General features: G+C 39.6%; 1 protein-coding gene across 4 annotated transcripts in view; it reads left to right on the top strand.

The window, feature by feature from the left end:
* Positions 1–18793, top strand: part of OSGIN1 (oxidative stress induced growth inhibitor 1) — an 82732-nt gene that overhangs the window by 35819 nt on the left and 28120 nt on the right. For 2 of the 4 annotated variants that reach the window (XM_050713217.1, XM_050713216.1), the window contains exons 3-6: positions 594–704; positions 13336–13490; positions 17359–17450; positions 18404–18627. The gene's annotated coding sequence lies outside the window, so the exon portion shown is untranslated. The remainder of the gene's footprint in view (positions 1–593; positions 705–13335; positions 13491–17358; positions 17451–18403; positions 18628–18793) is intronic. The other 2 variants (XM_050713215.1, XM_035543453.2) reach the window with 1 other exon arrangement.

Here is an 18793-nt window from a genome sequence, read left to right as displayed (position 1 = left end):
TTAACGTCGTCTAATTTTGTATGTTTTTTCCCCCTGTAGGTCCCTCCTCTCCCCCTACCTACCTCCCCACAATTTCATCAAGAAGATGAGATCAGAAGTTCACGTGCTTTTTCTTGCTTAGGAAGAGCAATTGCTCAACTTTCCTGTCCTACATCTTATATGGAATAAAAAATAAGTATTGGAATTGTGTTCTTACTCAGATCAGGTATCGCACAACTCAAAACCTCACCGTGCTCCTGTAATTGTGGTGAAGGCTCAGTTCCTGATGCTTTCAGAAAGTGCGGTAGTCTCTCCGTGGTGTCATGTTGTGATGCCTCTGTTATTAGCATGCCACAGATGGAAATAAGAGTAAGTGAAGCAATCAGAAAGGTTGACAGCAGTGAAAGACAACATTAACTGCTACCATTATGTCACAGTTTATTAATAACAATTCTAAGTATAATTGAATTTAGGACTTTACAAGCAAAGGTTTATGAGCTTCCTAAAGCTTGGTGTACAAGGAACACAGCGCTGAGCCATCATTACACATCTCAGTCCATACCCTTTCTATTGTATTGTAATAACTTCAAAAGTCTGAACTATATTTTATTCAGGAAGAAGATTCCCAAAGAAAGTGACTTCTCAGAAGCTGTTTGGAAATAAGGAGCTCAGCAGAGGAGAGAGAGTGCACGTATGAAGATGAAAGAGTGGTGCAACAGCAAGAGGTAAGTTCTTATGAGACACCAAAGAACCTACTTGTCATTAGGTTCAAGGTTCATACTGCAGCTATATTATACTCTACAATACTTGAACTTGAAATGCTAGATGCAAGTCAAAATTCTTTAAAAAGTCATACTGTTTTAGTTTCATCACTGTTGGAGCTACTTATAGTTCAAATAAGTTTTTAATTCCATCTATCCCAGCTGTTCTTTGTCCCACCTAAGTTCAGCTGTGCTTGATTCCACTTTTTTTGTTTACAGAGCAAAACCAAGCTATAAGAGAAAGTCTACCGTAATGATTTAACCTATATTCACATTCTTTTGTTATGTTCTTTACCAATTAGATTATCTATTTAACCAAAAAAGTTACTACGTTGCTCCTTTTTGTCAGTGTTCACAGTAACCAGTCCAGTATCAGAGAGCAGCAAGAACAGGCTACTCTGCAAGGGAAGGTGAGCAGGGATCCACAGCGGACAGCGTGCAGGCAGGGGCAATGCACTTACCAGCAAAGGCTACCATACCTGAACAAGGGGAGCGGAGCAGGCTTGGGGGTTACCGTACAAGTTCTGAGCAAAGAGGCAGGTCTGAGGGCAAATCCAGATCAGCTCAGCACAAATAAGTCAACAATGTAGTACAGAGGAGCAAGAAGAAAACCAAACCAAACCAAACCAAAAAACACCCAAGGCACGAGCTTAAACGTGGGCCAGCAGCACATGGGTGGAGGCCCCAGATAATGCTGATAAGGGCAATTGGGGGGCTGTTGGTGTTCTCAGGGCCCTGACAGAAGATAAATTCATGTAGCCATAACTTTTCTTAATAGGTTGGTCCTTTGAAAGTAGTGGTTATGCAAAGGGGTTTAACCTGGATTTGTTAGGTTGGAATGAGTTTTCTATTTGTAGTTGTTTGGTAGGATCTACTTCTGAATGTTTAATACTCTGAATATTGATTGAGGTGATACTCCTCAAAAATTGTGTTATGATATACTGGTGAATAGTTTTTTTTCCCTCTTAGTACAGGGACTATTTCACAGATACTGCATGTTTCATGTCTGTGATATCTTTCTAGAGGAAACACTCATAAGTTATTTAGAGGAACTTCATCAGCATGTGGAAAGCCATGAGGGAAGAACCAGATGAAAACAGGCTTCTTTAAATGGTTTATAATAGGTTTCATATGACTTATATTCTTCCTAAACTAGGAGTTAATGCATTGCAGTCTGCTAGAGACTCCTGAAGATGAAGGCTTTGTTCTTGTGTAACAATATATCTGATCAGTGTGTAGAATCACAAAAGAGATGAATGGAATCAGGTTTGACATGAGAATGGTGTTCAGACAACACTGTGTCTTCCTACAAAACTGTCTACAGGCCTCTGTGCTGGTTGGCAGATGGAGGAGGATTATCCTGTTCAAGAAGCTTCCTATTCAGTGAGTGAAACAGTGAGCCCTCACAAGTCTCTGCTGACTACTGCTTGATTTGTGGTGGTAGAAGCTAAGTACTCCATGCACAGGGTGAGTGTAATGAAATGAGCAGAAATACATAAAGCAAATGAAGATGTAGAAAAATAACTTATTCCTCTTACATTGATATTGTAACACATTACATACCATTTGGAAGACACAATCTTTCAAGGAAATGCTATACATATTTTGAAAAATCAGTGTGTATGCTGAATCACATAGACAACGATGCTTGGTTTCCTGAGGTCACATGCTAGTTTGAGCATTCTAATCTAGGAACTGAAAAGCCTATCTTATTTTTAAAGAAACGAAGTTCACAGTACTATATGCAAAAGAATGAAAAGGTACTAGAGAAAAACTGTTTTTGTTTTACTTCCCTGCATCCCAACATTACTCTCATTTTGTCCAGCTCACCACATTACCACTATTTCTCTCTCTCATCTTTCCCATATTGTGAAAAATGTGGTTGAATTTTCTTCCTGCTGTCTCATCAGTGGGGTTTTCTGGTAATTTTTTGTAGCCTTACTTGCAAAACATCCACTTTCATTCTGAGAACGTGGGACCTATTTTTAGATTTAGCTAAGAGGGAAAACTGTCTCTTTCAGCATTAATTAAGAGTGCGTACTGTAGCAACTGTTTTTCCTTTTTATAGGTTCTTCTTACAAGTTTAAACTCAAGAGGCTTGCTAGTATTTCATACATATGGCAGAAAATAAGGAATAATACAGATTAAAAAATAGGGTGGAAAACTGTTTCTGGCCCTAGCTAAAACAGACAGTTCGTATGTTGAAAACATTGTTTCTCTTGCTGGGCTGTATTGTCTAGCTGCTATTTTCTCTTGCTGCCTTTTCCGTAAGTTTGTTCTCTCTTCCCTTGTATTGCCTCATTGCTTGGAAGAACTGTAAACTGCGGCTGAAGCAAAGCTGATGTGCAGTTACAGTGCTTAGCGCAAAAAGATTCTGCTGGTAGGTTAGGGAGTCTCTGTAGCAGTGCTGAACAAATTGGTATAAGGTGAAATGATACAGAGAAATACAAAAGTTTGAAGTAAAAAGTGCTACCAAAACCAGTGGTAACAACAGTGAGATTTGTAGGGCAACAGTAGCAGGTGAGTAGCAGTAGCATAGTGAGTAAGAAGATAGCATTTCCTAGAATTATCTATGAAGAGTTTTAAACACTTGATCTGGATTTTGAGATTACATCAGCATTGTAAACTGAGGAAGGGACCAGAAACCCTTGGTTCTAGGACCAGAAGAAGTTTTTTAAGGCCATAGGAGGCAGAAAGGTTAGAGGATGCCAGCAGGCATCTGGGAATGTGATGGACAAAACATCAGGATCCTTACAGAACTGCAAAACTGTGGGACCAGTTTAGAGGAAGGTTCAGTTCTTTCATTTATGTGTTTACAGATGATTCTCTTCAGCTTTCTATCAGATACAGCTTTCATTGACGTATTTATGCAAATCTCACAAGTGAAGTGCACTGTTCAATGAAAGGCTGAGAATTATCCCAGTGTGCCTGCAGTAGAGATAATAATTGTCTTGAGGACTCAGCTGTGCCTTGAACTGAAAGGACTACAGTCGGGTTGGTTAAAATAAACCCGATGGGATGGAGAGTTGGATGGGACTACTGGAGAGGGCAGCTTGAACCTGAATGGATGTGGTGGGAACTGTAGATGAAGGTGGTATATTTGTGTTGTCCAGGGTATAAAACTGAAAAAAAAAAAAGAAAGAAATTGGATAAATGGTGGAAGCAGGAGAACATGCCTCTCATTTTAGCAATGGTAATGACCCATTCTTAGGTGGTGATAGTAAAATTATTTGTGACTCAGAAATCAATACTAGAATTTCAGTACAAATCAATAATTTGACAAAATAATTTTGTCAAGTTATTTTGACAAAAACAGGTATCTGAATGCTTGCATAAACTGTGGATTAAAACACTTTCTAATCCTAAAGTAACCATTGAAACTCTTAAATATATTTCATTCAACTGTGAATTGTTTGCAACCGAAAGTTCTCAAAAAAGCAGCTGAAGAGATCTCTTGTCTTTGCCAAGTACTTTTTTTACAGTAGTGGTGGTAATCCATTCTTTCTCCAGAAAGATTTAGTGTATTTTTTTTGTTTGTTTGTTTGTTTCAAAAAGTCAACTAGACAAAACTTATTGAATTTATCAACTAAAGATAAAATAAGTTGAAAATGTAACAACTTCCATATTGCTTCTAGAGGGGGGATGATATCACATCAGTCACAATAGGCAAATACTCCATGGATCTAGCAATTTTGATAGACACATTTGAATCTAATTTAGAGGAAAACATTCAGGAATGCTAAGTGAATGTACATACTTACTGGTACAGAGTATGCATTTGCTGGGTATTGGTAAGAATCTATTTATCCCAGCTTTCTGGGATATTTTTACACTTAGCTCTGAGGAATGTTACAAATGTAGTGCCAAGATGACAGAAGTACAAAGCGTTGTACAAGTATGAATTTGGATTATATTACTTGGCTCAAACATGAAATATTTTGCAGGCATTAAATGTTTTGTAAAACTTGCAGAATTCTGTGAAACCAAAACAGCATTGGTCTTTGTGCCAGGATTCAAGGAGCAAATGAAGATGTAACTACAGATGAGTTTGCTTGACATAAGTTTTGAGTTAAATCACTGGAAAGTGTGGACAAAGTTCAGCTGAGAAAGAATCAGAATATATTGTCAGCTGACATTTTGATAGAAAATATTTATTTAGGAGAAAATTAACTTCATTCTTGGAGATTGTAGTTTCAGGGGGCAACTGCATAGCTAGAACAGTTTTGTGAAAACCTTTAGTTTGCCATGGCATTTCAAATAAAAAAGTTGTGACATTTTTTACAAACATTAAGCAGAGATGAAGTCGATATGCTACTTTATGGGAAAATCTAAGAACATAGCTGGAGAGAACTGACATTTATTGGATGTTTCTCTAGTAGCGCCTCACAGGGCTTGTAGGAGATCCAAGACCCTTACCATAATCTGAGAGTAAATGTGAAATATAATAAACTTGTGACTGATGCAAAGAATGGTGGACTATTAAAGGGCAACAGAGAAGAAATCTGGATTGTTTGCTTGCTGGGCTCATTCCAGCAAAGTGCATTTTTCATAAAGGTAGGGCTGAATGAAACTAATGCACCATGGAGCAAAAAGTGAGCCAGCCCAGAAAATGAGACTCCCGGAGAGCAGTACCTCCAAAAATGAAATGCAGGAAAGGGAGATAGAAACAGGGCAGTGACGTTTGTACAGAGTGCACTAGTGAGATGGGAGTTTGCACACAGCTCCAGCAGATCTCCTAAAGAATGCTGAAAAACTGGCAAGAGCTAAGTAATTCACGGGAAAGCTTGAGCACTGCAGAAAATACCTTGCAGCAGGACAGTAGAGAGTGTTGTATGTTTCACTTATCAAAAAGGGATGGAGAAATTACTTCTTTGCAGGCCATAAGTTCTTCAATGAGGAAGGAGGATGGGCAGATGTGCTTTTATGAAAAAAAGGGACACTGTAATGAACAAATGGCTGGAGACAGAAAGAGGCAATGTGGGACAGAGGTGCACCTTTTTAACACCAGGTGTGATCAGTCAGGGGAGAAAACAATCAGGCATGGGAATTCAGTGTCTGCCATTTGATTTATTCAGACAATAACTAGATGCCTTTTAGAAGAGGTATTTTACTTAGGTGAAGTTTTCAAATGCAATATAGGAAATAGGAGAAGAAGCTCAAAGATATACAGAGGTCTCAATCTGAAACACCATGGAGACGTGTATACGTAGCACCAATGAAAATACAGCCAGATTATGTAAAAATGAGCTGTTGGGATAAGTTTTACTACATCTGGTTCTTTTTAAATTGTCATAACTAAGTAGCCTGTAGTCAGCCCATCTGATTAGACACTTCTACATACCTTTACTCCATGGCAAGGTGACTGGGCTTTTTTGCTTGTCATTCAGTATATATTGTAGTTTTTCATTCTTTCCTTTAGCAAAACCTGGTTCGGGGACCGAGCAGTTTGTGACATTCTTCTCAACAGAACTTCTGGAATTTGTGTGTTAAGTATTTTGAGAACAGCTGCATCTGGTCAGCAAAACAGTATAGTCTAGCCTTCATTTTTACGTTCTTTTAAAAAACTTGTATTTTCTTCCATAATGTCCCAATAGAGAAGAATATATAGGGATCATATCATTCCTGGATGCTCAGTAGTAAAATTTTAGAGGTCCAAACCCTCAGATTTTATAAGTCGTACCCTCCCATGCTCTTCTGAGGAGATCTGTAGCTGCAGTGTCAATCCACAGCTGGCTTCAGTGTTTCACTGACACTACCAGCAAACCAGCTTGCCACATTCACTCACTGTCTTTGCACAGCTGAGACTGAAATTTGATTTCAGAGTATTTTATCTATTTTTATTTCTCCTTTAGAAATGTTTTTACTCCTGTTATTACAAGCTGAAGTCACTGGCAGTGGTAAATGACTAATTACTTCACTACACTGCCAGAAAACTTTTGCTTATGGCAGGAGGGATTGAGTGAAAGTTGGCTGCTTGCTCCAGCCTTGTCTCACCACGCTGCGGCAGTGTGGGATCGCACAGCAACACCCTGTACCACCTTTAACTTGTTTGGTTGCTGGGCTGTTACAGGAACCAGTCCCAGAGGACTGAATGGAGAGAGAAGAGTTAGAGGTGCGAGGGAAGGGCAAGGACAGAGGTTTTTACATGTTGCTGCTGTTGACTTGGCAGAATTTTTGGTTGCTTAGTGCTTCAGTGAGATCAAACCAAGAAGCTTAGGAGTGGTCTATGAGCTTTGTGCTCTCCTGTAATCAAAGAGGCAATAGCTGAAAACAAGTGTCCTGTCTTTGTTCTAGTTTGCGTTGCTTTTCCATGTCATGTGGATGGTGTGGAGAATAACATACAGGCGTGACAAGTACCACTTATAGCTGGTTGATATTCTGCTGATACTGCAGAGGGAGGGATGATCTTGTGATTAAAGAGCAGGGCTTGAAATCCTGAGTTCCTCTAACCTCGATTCCTCTGCTGGTGATTTTGGGTGTGACTGTGGGCAAGTCACCCAGTGGCTTGTGCCTCAGGTTCCTTCCCAGTCAAATTACAGGAATATTTTCATGAGGGTAGTTCAAGGGTCATTTAATGCTAATAATGGTTTTGTTATCTAGTGAAAGCATTAAAACTAAGTTGTGATATGTTCGTGCCAGTAACTTGAAAAATGTTCTGTGGTTTGAAACTCTCCCGTTAGTATAAAGGGGAACGCTCTTCCCTTGAGGCAAATATTCTTGCTGTTGAAAGAATTGTTGTTTTGACTTATCTGTAAGGATATTAACAACAAGTTTAATTTAGCAGAACAAATACAAAACAGCAGCAGCAGCTGTACAGCAGAGGTCACTGTTGCATCACTTGGATAAATGTTGCCCCGTGGCTGACAGGTCTGACCGAAAGGATTTCCCATTTACAAGAATTATTGGGATTTCAAGCAAATAAACATTTTTCCTGACTTTTTTGTTCCTTGGAAACAGAGAAGAAGCACCAGATGAGCTATATACACACAGCTTGTACTCCAAACAGCTGCAGAATCTTAGGAAAACTTAGTCTTGACAGTTTCATGGGAAACTCACGGAGATAAAGGGAGCTATTTTCACATCATGTCTTTCACTCAACACCTAGAGAGTTGACAAGAATTGATTTTACAGAGAAGTCAGCTCAGGTTTGTGTGTCTCATTGAAAACAGGGAACCCAAAAAGCTCAGGCTCCCAGTTCCATGCTGGAGATCCTCAAATGTGCCCTGGGGGTGCGCCTATAATTGACCTACACAGCATGGGGCTGCTTGGTCTGCTAAGGCACTAAGGGAGTCATGCACATACCTGGTGCCTGATCCTGGAGCACTTCAGGTCATAATGTTGGGGAGACTCCAGCTGACAGGTCTGTTTTGGAGAAGTCTAGAAGTCTGTCAGGGAGGCGTATGCTTCAGAGGGTTAAAAATGATGCTGGTGAGAGCTGCTAAGAGGGAAAGAGACACAGACCTGGAGTACTGGATGAGGAACATAGGCAGATATCAGGCAGACCTTTCTTGGATTTGATGGAAATTCATCTTATCACAGGTGCTTGAACCATTTTAGGTTTAACATACCAGCATTTTCAGGTGTAGCCAAACTACATCTTCTATACAGAAAGCTACACTTTGTGCATAAAAATGTATTAGGCCTAAAGGTGATTGTGCAAAACAGCAAATATAATCTGGAAGAGCATCAGTCTTCTAGGGTTTCAGGCAAGAGAGTTCTTTTCACATACAAATTTTTTGCTCTATCCTATTTAAAAATGCACATCAGCTGCAGTAGTAAATGGGACATGTGAAGAAAGTTCAGGACAAATTAGTGATACCCTTTTGAGCATTTTGAAAAATATTAATAAGGGAAAAACTATGTGCACAACATCTTGCCTTTCAAATCAAATAATTCTGGTTATGAAAATTGCATATTGTAAATGATTAATGCAAAAAAGCCCTCCTTCTCTTTGTACACACTAAATATTAAATGATAAGTTAATAGCAAAGAGCTCAGGTGCCATAAATTCTCGATTCAGTTACTCCCTATGTATTAGGCCTTTTAAGGGTACTTATCCATTTCACCCCATTGATCATCTTACAGATCACTGCAATGTTTCAGCGCCTTTCTGAAGTGAGGTGGGATAGAGCAAGCCCAAAATGGGAAGTCAGATCTGGTGATGTTGACTCAATATCTGAAAGTTTTTCAGGATGCTTGTCAAGATAAGAAATAATTTCACCCAGTGCAAACTATTGAGCAGTGAAGAAACGTGGCTTTTTGTCTGGACTTTTTTTTCCCTATTTAAACAGAAGGATTCATTAGTAACTTTAGATTCAACTCTGTAAATCGGTATTTTTGTTCTGTCCTAAAAAAAGTGAACCCTTTGTGCTTCGGTAATTTTGGAGTATTATCAGGGTTATTTATCAGTTTAATCATGGTTTTAGAAGGCTTTTGGAAATGTGGTGATCTTCCTCAATAGAAAAGTGCAATGAATGACCTTTATCCATTAAAAGGAACAATAATGAAAGCACAGAACCAGATCTCTCTGTTCCCAAGCATAATCCTGTAAGAACAGTGATCAAGGGATAAGCAAAGGAAAAGAACAGGGACCCAGTGATTATAATTTTTAAAATGTTAAAGACTGCAGTGAGGTCAGTCAGGATGCATAGACCTAGGAGAGAGGGCGGGGGGGGGAGGCAGGGCAAGACTCCAGTGACCTGAAAAAACCTGCCAAAAGCAGAGCACAGTTGCAAATATAAGAGTTTTGTTACCCTCCTTTGTTCCTAGAGAACAATGCGAAAAGGATTTAAAACCAGAATTTGGGTTGCAAGACCCAAGTGGCGGAGCCTCACTAAAACCGATGGGTGTTGTCTAGAGAAGCATTTCACCTCTGCCAAACAGCTAGCAGGGTCCAAATCCATTTTTATGCAGAGATTATCTCCAATCACAACTGAGCCAGGTTAGTATTAAAACACATTTCTGGGTTCGATTATATAGTGCCGAGCACTCTGGCTCCGACCCAGTACATGTGTCCTTAACCTCATCTGCCTTAGGAGGGCTGTAGAATTAATTGCCTGCCCCAAATTTGGGAGGTATGTTGTGAGACCAATCTCTCCTGAGATTCAGCTACTCTGGGCCTCTCGGCACCCCATGCTCAGCCCACCAAGCAAAACAGCCTTCATGTGACTGATTAGATTAATTGCTACTTCAGATTTTTAGGCCATATTTTGCAACAGGGACTTCTGGATTCTTACATCCTTAGCTCTTCATTTCAAAGCAAGTCACAAGCTCACTCTTCTCTTTGTAGCTAACTGTTTTCTGCTCTGTTTGGTGTCGTGAGCCCTCAGGCTCTCTGAAAAGCCAGTGCAAGCTATTTATCAAGCTGAGATACAAGCGAAAGTGCAGAAAAGTATAAAAGCAAAGCTTTAGGAAACATCTGTCCACACTGGCTGCAGTTCTCCAATGGATACTGAGGGTAAACTCCAGTCATTCCAGACCCTGCTGAATTCAGTGCTAGCTGAACATTTTTAAAGAAGGACTGAATATTGGTTTCATCAATAAGAACTTTACCACAGAGCTTGTACAACTTTTTCCTGGAACTTTACCAGATTTTAGGTTGTAGATTTTTGCATATTATGATCACAAATCAGTGTTGGCATGAGAAAAAAATTCCTGCAGTTAATAAATAAAACCAAACTGTCTGAGAAAATCTTAACATGAGCATTCTTTGTGCTCATGTTAAGAGCGCAGAGGGGTTTTGGCACTCTTCCCTGGCATTAAAGTCCTTTATATTGTTCCATTATAGTCTGTTCTGTTCCTAATTATTTAAGAAACTAAGCACCTTGGATAAGTTCCCACCTGATGCTATCAGGCAAGAGCTGTGGAATCCTTTATATAACTTATGTAAGTTATGAAAGACGGCACACCATTAATAACACAGGCTGGAGAGCAGCAGTAACATAGTAAGATTTAGTCAGGAATGGAAAAACGCGCAAAAACCTGCCAGTGTTTTCATGTGAGTTGCACCTGAGAAGTGCCACAATCACAGTTTCTATTAGCCAGGAATGTCTGGACGAGATTAAGTGTTCAGCTGTCTGCAGTACTGACGATACATGCAATGGAGAGATGAGCTTTGGGAAAGCATCCAAGTGACTTATGTGCTTTCAGAAACTTTACGCAAAAACTTGCATGTAGGAATAATTTGAGTTACAAAAGATCAGTGATTTTTTTTTTAATTAATAAAGCATTGTTTTAATATTTTAGTCACTGCTTAAGTAAGGCAAAAAATGTGAGCTATTTTTTCAGTTGATAGTTGTTCCTGCCAAAGTTTGCAATGAACTCCTGGTCAAGAGTAGTACTTCATCCTCAAGATCCCTGACCCTGCTGACGCTGTTTTGAAACCTCCAGCTCCTTTGACTCCAGTGACTTTCTGGTTGTCCACCCTCCTGATCATTCTCTGTGGTGCATCTTCAGAAGTTCTTCCAAATCTTCTCTCCAGTGGTGTGTACATGGGAGGCCCAAATGCCTCGATTTTCTGCTGCATTTTTCGTTATGATTCATGTACAAAATTATCTACCACCATTTCTTAGGGAATAAAAGTCTACCTTTTTATTTCTGTCTTCTATCCAGATGAGAGCCTGGCTGAAATTTACTTGTGGATAATTTAATACTGTGTTCAATTCAGTGTGATTGAACAGTATAGTTGAGGTGGAAAGGGACCTCTGGAGAGCATCTAGTCCATTCCCCCTTTCTTCCCCCCTTAAAGCATAGTCAGCTAGAGCAGGTTGCTCAGAGCCATGTCTGGTTAGGTTTTAAACCTCTCCAAGGATGGAGACTCCACAGCTTCTCTGCACAACCTGTTCTGTTCCACTGCTCAACCACCTTCACAGTAAAATCAGGGCTCGGTGTTCTCCCTACTTCTGCAAGGCATTTTATCCACATCCCTGTGGAGATCTTTCTATTCTGTTTGTCACAGAACTGCCTTTATGTTTAGACGTGTCTCTAGGTTCTCAGTTTCTAATTCTTGTTGCAGAATGAATACAATAGCTAGGCTGTCACCAAGACTTGTCTTGTCATTGAGTTTTCCCAGCCTGAAAGATTTTCTTCCTTTACCCTCCCAAGATTACTCTTATCAATTCAGACATTTATGGAAGGGTATTGCTTTTAGGTCTTCCTAGCCTGCTGTGTTGACTTGTCCCGCTTAGATCTTTATGGTATTTCTACAGCACCACGTCCTGCCTCGTCTGCGCTGCGCAGAGCTCTGCAGCAGCCTTTTATGTTTTTAAGTTCATTATCATGCTTCAACGCCTTCCTTTCTGGAATGAGCAATCTTAATTCCTTCAACCGTTGTGTGGGTCACGGTGTTCAGTTTCTCCTATTTTCTATGGACTGTACAATTTTCTCTATATTCATTACCTAGGAACAGTATGTGGGATGGTTCTTGGAACTGGGAATGAATCACTGTTTAATTCCTCTTCTGGTTTCTGGGTAGGCTCTGGGCAGGATCTGAAGGCAACTTTCAGAAACCATAAGAAATTATGGTAGAGAAGCCTTGGGGTGAAGTTTGATACATCATTACGTTATTTTTCAATCCGCAGTAAGCATACTGGGACTACTCAACTCAGTGATGTTATTTAGCACAGAAATGACCTTTTTATTCCTGTTTGGAGCTTGTGGTGTTTTGCTTTGAAACCAGCCTATATTTCAGTCTTTGTGGTATCCTGTGCGTATCATATCGGATGGGAGAAAGTCTGCACTGGCATTGTGGTTAAGATCACATGTGTATTTAACACGCTAAATTCATGCTGTGAGCTGTAAGCACTAGTAACAAAGTGCATCTATGGACAGCCTTATTTAAGCTACTTTGGACAGGTTTTTTTTGAGTTTACCTGTTGTCTGCAAGTTGCTACGTGCCTAAATTATAAACTAGAAGGATTTATTTATTTATTTATTTTAATTAAAGGACAATATCCCTTTATATCCTTTATGTTCTGGCTTGCAGGAAGCAATTAAATTCTGGTGATAAAGCCCACGTGCTGGAAAGTGATTTTTGGAGACTGCTTAAAAGGATGGCAGTTAAAGAACAATACATACAGTGAAAGATTGCATGTTTAACGTTTGTAAGTGACATTTTACACATACATATGGAACTAACAGTGTGTCCTGACCTATTACAGATAAGTAAATGCAGTGACATTAGAAAAGCACTTTAAAATTTACGTTGTGCATTAGTGGAAAAGAGGGCCAAACTGAGTAATACAGAACTATAGTAAAATAACAGTTTCCTAACGGATCTAGAAACTCTACTGTTCAGATTCAAATGGTTTATTAAGCAACTGCTTCCTCTCATAATCTAGCAGCAGGTGTGTCTTGGATAGCTGGAATTGTGATTGCATAGAGCAGAGCCCTCCAAAGGACTCTACATCTGGCTTTAGTTACACCAACAAGCAAATCGGTGGCCCTGGGTAGGTTCTTCCTGTTCTCATTGCTCAAGTTACACAGAGAAATTTGTGGTTACATCTTTTCCTCAGCTCCCTTTCCTTTAGGAGACCTCCATTATTTTTCCTCTCAGCCCCTTCGTAACAACTTATGTTATTTATAATTTATTCACCAGCTTGCTATCACAGAGGAACAGGAGTGAGCTGTTCTGCAAGGGAAAGTGAGAAGGTAGGAGCAGTGTCCTCACCAACAAAGATGACAATCCTGCAGCATCTGAACAAGGTTGGCAGAGGAGGTCTGGTGATCATAAGACAAGCCATAATCAAGGAGGTAGGTCTGAGATCGATACAGAGCCAGTAAGGCACTAAACCAAGCACAGTTCAGATGAAGACCAGCAACGAGGCCTGGAGCTTAAGTGCAGTTCCTGGGCCAGTGGGGTGATGTGGGGTGGAGGCTCCAGATGAAGTTGATGAGAGCAATTAGGGTCTCTTGGTGTTCTCAGTGCCCTGATGCATTCCAGCAGGTAGAAAAAATCACTGAGAGTTTGCTTTTTTAAATAGAAGTCAGATATTTAGCAATGTGAGGGGCTAGAGAAATGTAAGTCATGAAAGAGCTGTCAGTCGGAGCTGAGAGAGCAGAAGCAGATCTGGACCAGAATGCCAGAAAAATTTTGTACAAGGGGGATTTGTTATTTGGACTGTTCCAAGGATGAATGGTTTTGGAATGCCTTGGAACAAGAAAACTAAGTGGGTTTTTTTTGTTTGTTTGTTTTGTTTTTGTTTTTCCCCTTTTTCCCCCAACCACTTGCCTCCAGTTATCTAACACTGGCTTGGATAGACAGACTTAAGTTACCTTTTTCATTATCTAAATTTCTGCAGGAAGCTTTTTTCTCTACGTTTCCTTCATCCACATTGTTATTAGTATGTCCTCAACTTAATTCTGAAGTACTTGTATTTGGACACTGATCTTTGAAAACAATGAGGACATTGACTGTTATTTAGCTCAGCACACTAATCTGGGAGTATTTTAGCTTCCAGTACAGTAAATATTTATTGGACAGTAAATGCAATTCCTAAATAAATGGATATTTGCTAAGAGGAGGATGGAGAAAGAAAGAGGAGCCAGTCTAGGCAGAGAGAGGAATTTCAGTTAAAGTTATTTAAATGTTTGCATGATGTGGGAAAACAGCTTTTTCGCCTAATGGATTTTATGTTTCAAAATATCTTTGCATCTTCTTTAAAGGGACTGTCTCATATAGAATGAAGGTTTAAAACTCTTCTATATCAAAAATCTGTGATTTCACCAGTCACTGGCAGGTACAAATACATCTCCATATAATACTGTGTTCAAGTTAGTAGACTAGAAGTTTAAGAAGCTGGTTACTGATTTTCTCTAAACAAAAGGCAGAGATCATTTAAAGCTACCCTTTGAAGAAAAGTCACTCAAGCTTATCTGAACCCAGAACAGACACAGCCATTCTCAGGCTAACTTGTTTTCCATTTTTATTAAAACATGTGCCTGGCAGCAGTGCTGTCATATGAATCATGGTTGAAGAATCCAGTGGAAATAAGATATCTCTTGAAGCCTTTTCTGCCTGTAACACCTGCACTGGGATATAAATGATAGAGTGAAACTTTTTTTTTTTCTCTCTAATGAGACGAAGTGAGTGTTTAAGTGTTGATTAATGAACTTTTTCTATCTCCTGTAAATACAAATTAATAAAGTTTTTGGTCTCTCTAGGAATGTGGACTTTTGTATGCCCTTCCATTTCCCTTTCAAAGGCAAGCAAGTATCTTGGCCCTCTTGAGGGTATTCTGATGGAGGTGGAGGAGTGTTCTCCTTGAGAGCAGAAAATTGCCAACCAGTGTTACACTGTGTGTCTTCACAAAGAGTTAACGTTGTCCCTTGGATTTACACCCTATTTAAAGGTTCAGAAGAGCAAAAGAAAAGTCCCAGAAGGAACAGAAATGAATCTGGGACATTTTAAAATGTTTGGGTCTCAGAGTGAATGCCTGTGAGAAGATTTTGCTCTGGTACTCCAAGCTGTGCGTCCCATGGCACTGCTGCTACCACCACTAACTTGCACACCCTGTATATTGCTACTGGAAAAGAGAGATTATTCGAGGCACCAGTGGCATAGTGGAGCCATAGGAATTCATTGCGCCAGAAGCAGTGCAGAGGGTCAGCCAAGGTGATAGGGAACAGTTCATCCTCACATGAGGCTTGAGGCATTTTCTCCCATTTTCTCTCTCTCGAGAATGATTGAGAGGTTAGTGTTTGGTAGCCTTGTCATGTGCTCTCTCCAACTGCTTTGTCTAAAGGACATATCAATGAGAAACTTGTGGGAACTTCGTTTTCTATGTTTTATTACAGGAAGCTACACAACTAAATTCAGTCTCCTCTTGCCCAGAGAAAGATCAAATGTTCTGCAACAAGAGGCTAGGTTCTGCTTTCCTCTTATGAGTGTGGTGTGATGAAGTAGTCAGTGCTAACCTGCTGTTTACAGCAAATGGGATCTAGATCTTGTGATTCAGGTAACTCTTCTACCTGTACCTTGAGTCCATATTTCAGAGCTGCCAGTGTCAAATTTCTATTTTAATTTTTTTTTAAACCAAAAATAATAGAGATTACACTGGTCAGAGCACTGGCAGGAGAGCAGAAAGGACCAAACAGAGATCCTATTCCATGCAAAAGAAAACTGGCTCTGAGTGACATGGGATGAACATGGGATAAACTGATCTTGATGCATAGCGTCATAGCCAAATTTTTCCATTAGATCCAGAGCTGTTCTGGAGGCAGTTCAGTTTGGTTTGGCTGAATAAAATGTTAAATATCACAAGTTGTTCCTGAAGCCACCTCCAGCATGCTCTATTCCCCGGTGTAGTTATTCCTTTAATAATTCCTACTAATTTCTTCCATTTTCTCCTTTTAGCTGTGTTAAGTATATTGAGGTATGAGACTATCTAATTGAATGAAAAGACTCTGCTGATTTCACTGGCCCTTCAATTAGGGCCTGAGAGCCTAAGTTAGATGCTAGTTATTTCGTACACATATATGTATGTATATAATAACTACTGAAAGCTTAGAGTGAACAGTAGTGCTTATGAGCAATTCAGGCTAATAACCACAGAGATGGAATTCACTTATTTATCCATACAGGAAGCAGCAAGAGGAGCAAAGGAGCCTTGTTTTCCTGAATATGCTTATTTTTGATGTGGAGAGATGAGTTTCAATATTAGGGTAGTTGTACTGATGTGATTTAGTTCTTTGTCTCCCTGGACATTCCTCTCTCAACCTTGGACCTTCCTCATCACCATGAGCTTGAGGGGTGGTCTGGACTCTCAGCTGACCCTGGCTGTGCTCCCTGGCCTGCCCTGCTCCGTCATTTGGTGGCAGTGAAATGAGTCAAGTCTGCTCATAGGAGCCTTCAGACAAAGCTTCAAGGCTGTTTTTTCCACATAACTATTGATTTTCTTGAGCTGTCTTGCTCTTTCACTATTCTTAATCAAATTGGAAGCAATGAAATATTAATCAGGAGATAAAAAAGCAGAGCAAGAACCTAATTTGTGCTATGATGACTGATACAGTGATTGGAGCCACGAGGCAAGGTGGATTAGCAGGCAAAGCAGATTGGATTGAGGAAGAAGCCAGTTTTTATGGCACTTTAAAAGTTTTTCTTTCTCAAAAGTGTTTTGATCCTATTTGACCATCACCACAGTGTGTTGGCACAGCTGAGGGGCAGGGAGTGGGTAGAATGAGCAAGCAGTGGAGGGAAGGTGGGCAGATGGAACTGGGCTGTTTGTGCTGCTTATGGTTTATCCTCCAGCCCCGTTCTGAGAGTCCTTTCCTAGGACTAGGCAGTGGAAAGCAGTCTGTAGTAATGGTCTTTGTGCTGAGATTGTTCAAAGTGGGTCCAAATGTGTGCAATGAGATTTAATTCGCTGAACAAGCACAAAGGCGATGTTAAGCTTGCTTCCCCTCCATGCCAAGGCTTCTTCACTTTAACTGCAGTGCTGACTTAATTTTTAAATAAATTAATTGAATATTTCTTGATTTTGTTTCTGATAGGCTTATAGGACAAGATCAAGTATGGGTTAAATAATTCTTGAAACTAACCTGGAATTATATATTAGTGATGTCTGTGAGAGCGTACTTGGATCTGAATCTTCTGCTGAGTGTTCCTCTTTCTTTATTTCAGTTCTCTGGCTCGTGGTGGGCATCTAGCATGCATAACCCTTTTCTGTGGAGCTGCCAAAGAGGGAACTCACAGGAGCTGAAATCAAGCCTTAGGTAACAGTGTTTGGTACAGTAACGTCTAATCCTCCTGCAGTAAATGTTGTGCAATTGTATAGGGTGAGACAAAACCTTTCTTTCTGTGGCAACATTTGAGTTAATAATCTTCAAAGTAATGCTAAGCAGCTGTTGTGAAAAAGGTTTTGATTTTCTTGGTTATCATTCTGATGTAAAATTTTGAAGTTTGAAATATTAGCAACTTCTGCCTGTTGGACTGAGAATGCCTTATGACAGGCTCTTAAGTTTGGTTTGGGGTCATTTTGAAAAAAACATTTTGTGGTTCTCCAGGTACAGATTCTACTGATATACATGTCAGCAAGGGTGTAATCTCTGAAATTAGGGCTTCATGATTAAGTCACCTGTTTGTAAAAATACTGGTGTTTAATTGTTTTTGTGCATTTACAAACAATACAAAGACAAGCATTTCTAGTAGTTGAGAAGTAAAAGGTGGAGCTAATAATAAATGCTGTAATGTAAAATGTACGTTGAACTTTCTAATAAATGCTTTAGTATCAGTAATAAACTAATTAGTTCTGTTTGGAATAACTTGTATATATATTTTGAAATCAGAAGAGGATGCTTTATCACTCTGCATAAACAGTACTGATAACAGTTAACTGAACAGTTTTGATATCGGGACCAGAATGTTGTAGGGTTTCTGTAAGCTCAGTCTTGTAGTAGGGAAAAGTGGCTGTGATATGTAAAATAGAAAAATATTAACTTTTTGCTGGAACTTTCTTACCTTCTTTGCAGTGTGTAGCTTTTTAATTGTAAATTTAACTGTTATTGTCTTCCTGAGACAGGATTAGCTAGGGCTTTTCTCCTTGTCTCAAAGTGCATCATATTAAATGTATGAAAGTTTAAGCTCAGATAATATTTCTGCTACATAATGCCTGCTGGTATTTACTAGTTGTGTAATAATAGCGTGCTTTCCTCTCTACCTTCTGCAGGAGCAGCAGTGTTTAGTGCAGCCACTGGTAGAACACAGTGTGCTGTGCCACCAAGAGTTTGGTGGTATCCTATTCTGTTTTGTTGCCTCCTTGAAAAGAAAGTACTTAATCTCAAAACATACATCTGCACTTCAAATATGGGAAGAAGCATACATACTTCAGGATCTCAGGGGAGAACAAATCTACAAACTCTCTAAATGAAAACTGATCAAAATGCCAATATGGTAAGTGACAATGGCATATGTTTGAGTACTGTAAAAAATAAAAGCTTGTATAGTTCTGTGTTGAACAACTCTTGGAGTTTCATGAGGCTGGTTTTATCCTAACTTATCTTGGCTTATGCTGCGTGGTCTGGAGTTCACTATATTATATCTTGTTACAGGGCCAAAA

This window comes from Cygnus atratus, chromosome 12, assembly GCF_013377495.2.
Source record: "Cygnus atratus isolate AKBS03 ecotype Queensland, Australia chromosome 12, CAtr_DNAZoo_HiC_assembly, whole genome shotgun sequence".
Taxonomy (NCBI): domain Eukaryota; kingdom Metazoa; phylum Chordata; class Aves; order Anseriformes; family Anatidae; genus Cygnus; species Cygnus atratus.
Note: the sequence above shows the minus strand (reverse complement) of the source record. Positions and strands in the feature narration are given on the sequence as shown.